This window comes from Arachis hypogaea, chromosome 13 (assembly GCF_003086295.3).
Source record: "Arachis hypogaea cultivar Tifrunner chromosome 13, arahy.Tifrunner.gnm2.J5K5, whole genome shotgun sequence".
Classification (NCBI taxonomy): domain Eukaryota; kingdom Viridiplantae; phylum Streptophyta; class Magnoliopsida; order Fabales; family Fabaceae; genus Arachis; species Arachis hypogaea.
Window position 1 is genome coordinate 60016966 of NC_092048.1, and position 2835 is coordinate 60019800.

Consider the following 2835-nt stretch of genomic DNA (forward strand, 5'->3'; position numbering starts at 1 on the left):
ATGTCAGGTGGACATCTCCTTGTTAAGTCCTTGAACCTCTCCCATGCTTCATATAGAGTCTCACCATCTTGTTGCCTGAAAGTTTGAACCTCAGCTCTCAGCCTATTAATTTGTTGAGGAGGGTAGAATCTTGCTAAGAATTTGTTCACCACATCCTCCCAAGTTGTCAAGCTCTCCCTTGGGAAGGATTCCAGCCACTTGGTTGCCTTGTCCCTGAGTGAGAAAGGAAATAAGAGCAGTCTATAGGCGTCAGGATGAACACCATTAGATTTCACTGTGTCACATATTCTCAGGAAGGTGGTCAAATGTTGATTGGGGTCTTCTTGAACACCTCCTCCAAATGACCAGTTGTTCTGAACAAGGGTGATGAGCTGTGGCTTAAGTTCAAATTTGTTGGCATGGATTGTTGGCTTTTGGATGCTACTTCCACAATTGCCTGGGTTTAGATTGATGTAAGAGCCCAAAACTCTTCTATCCTCCCCAGCATGATTTGCTCCACCTCCTCTGCCATGGTTGTGAGTCTCTTCCTCATGATGATTTTCCATGTTTTCTTCCATGTTTGGTTCAAAGTATTCCTCAAAGTGTTCCTCTTCTTCTTCAGCACCAATTACACATTTTTCTTTTGCCTCCCTCCTTAGTCTAAGGAAGGTTCTCTCAGGTTCAGAATCAAAGGAAGTTGAAGCCCCGCTTCTTCTCCCTGTCATACAACCAACAAGTACAAGCAAAGAAAATAGGTGTAGACAGTATTTGTGTCAGAATTACTGTTAGTTGTGGGTGATGCAATATATCAAACAGTTAGTGGGTTAGCAAACAGAATTGAAAATAACAAAGAAAAACAAAAGAGTAGAGGGGGAAGGGAAGAAGTTTAACTAAAACAAAAAGTAAATCACTCAAACAGAAAATGAAATTCACAAAATAAAAATGCTCAATCTAGTGATCTTCCAATTTAATCATTGTTGATGCACAATCAATCCCGGCAACGGCGCCATAAACTTGATGCATGGAAAACTTGTCTCTCAACAAATCTCCCTTCGGCAAGTGTACCGAATTTGTCGTCAAGTAAAAACTCACAATAGAGTGAGGTCGAATCCCACAGGGATTGATTGATCAAGCAACTTTAATTAGAAGAATGTTCTAGTTGAGCGAATCCAGAATTTGGGTTGAGAGTTGCAGAAAATAAAAATGGCGGGAATGTAAATAACAGAAAAGTAAATGCTAGAATTAAAGGACTGGAAGTAAATGACTGAAAATAAATTGCAGAATTGTAAATGGGAATGGGGAATTGGCTCATAAAAGTAAATGGCAGAAATTAAAGAGAATGGGTAAGATCAGAGATGGCGAGTTCATTGGGCTTAGGAGATGTTGCAATTCTCCGGATCAAGTTCATTTTCATCTCTTCCTCAATCAATGCACTCATTGATCTCCTTGGCAATCTTAAGTGATTGAATTACAATTTCTTGCAATTCAATCTCTCAAATCTTGATCAATAGCCAATTCCTTGGTCAATTGCTCATGAGAAGAGATGAAGTATGGTCACTGATTATACCACATGCATTTCCCAAATCAAGTATTGAGAGGGTTATAGTCACATACCCATCCAAATCCAATTTGGTCCAGCATGAGAAAGAATTTCTAGCTTGATCTCTTCATTCCTCTTTCAACGTTCAAAAGAGATCCAAGTTTGAGTAGCTTCTCTTCCAAGATAACTACTCAATTGGATGAAGATCGAAAGCTTTCAAGTAAAATCAAGAGGAAAGATAGAAGAAGAATAATGAAAATTAGTATTGATCCATCAAATTACAACAGAGCTCCCTAACCCAATGAAAGGGGTTTAGTTGTTCATAGCTCTTGAAAATGAAAACAAAGATGGAGAATACATCATAAAACTAGAAATTGCAAAGAAAGTAAAATACAGAGAGTAGTTCTCTTTTTCCCAGCCTCCAGAACTTCTTCTTAATTCAAAGCTACTCCTATATATACTACTCTTCTCAGCTTCTAGTGTGATTCTTCAAGTCTTGGGCCTTTGGATCTTGAGTTTGAAGCAGTTTCTTTCTTTATTTGGGCTTGGCTTTACTTACAGAGAGAAAGTGCGAAGTGGGCGGAGACTTTAGTTCAGGACGCTAGGGGTGTTAATATTTAGTGAGAATATAAGTTCGAGAACGTTAGTGACACTTAACATTGTCACTAACGTTCCAATGCACCCCTTTGCCTCACGTTAAAACCCATGTTAACTAGGTTAACGTGGCTTTTAACGTTGCCTTGTTAACCTTTGAGAACGTTAGTGACACTCAACATTGTCACTAACATTCCAGTGTGTCCCTTCTTGCTTCACGTTAAAGCCCACGTTAACTAAGTTAACGTGGCTTCTAACGTGGCCCTTGCCATCCTTCGAGAACGTTAGTGACATTCAACATTGTCACTAACATTCCAATGTGCCCCTAGGTCTCACGTTAGAGTCCACGTTAACTAGGTTAACGTGGCTTCTAACGTGACCATCTTTAGCCATCCCAACGTTAGTGACAATGTTGAGTGTCACTAACGTTGGCTCATCCTTCATTCCTCATCGTTAGCTTCCACGTTAACCAAGTTAATGTGGAAGTTAACGTGACTCTTGGGGGTTGTGTGGTTGCTTCAACGTTAGTGACAATGTTGAGTGTCACTAACGTTGTCGACAACTCTTCATCCCTTACGTTAGTTCCCACGTTAACCAAGTTAACGTGGGAGTTAACGTGGTACTTTGCATCATAGGCCAACGTTAGTGACAATGTTGAGTGTCACTAACGTTGGCTTCTCTTCCCCCCTTAACGTTAGAAGCCACGTTAACTAGGTTAACGT

At 40.1% G+C, this 2835-nt stretch overlaps 1 non-coding gene across 1 annotated transcript; it reads left to right on the plus strand.

Moving 5' to 3' along the window:
* On the plus strand, positions 1-104 carry LOC112738534 (small nucleolar RNA R71). Its single transcript, XR_003169490.1, has one exon. It is a non-coding gene; the product is annotated as a small nucleolar RNA R71 (small nucleolar RNA).
* Positions 105-2835: the final 2731 nt, after the last annotated feature.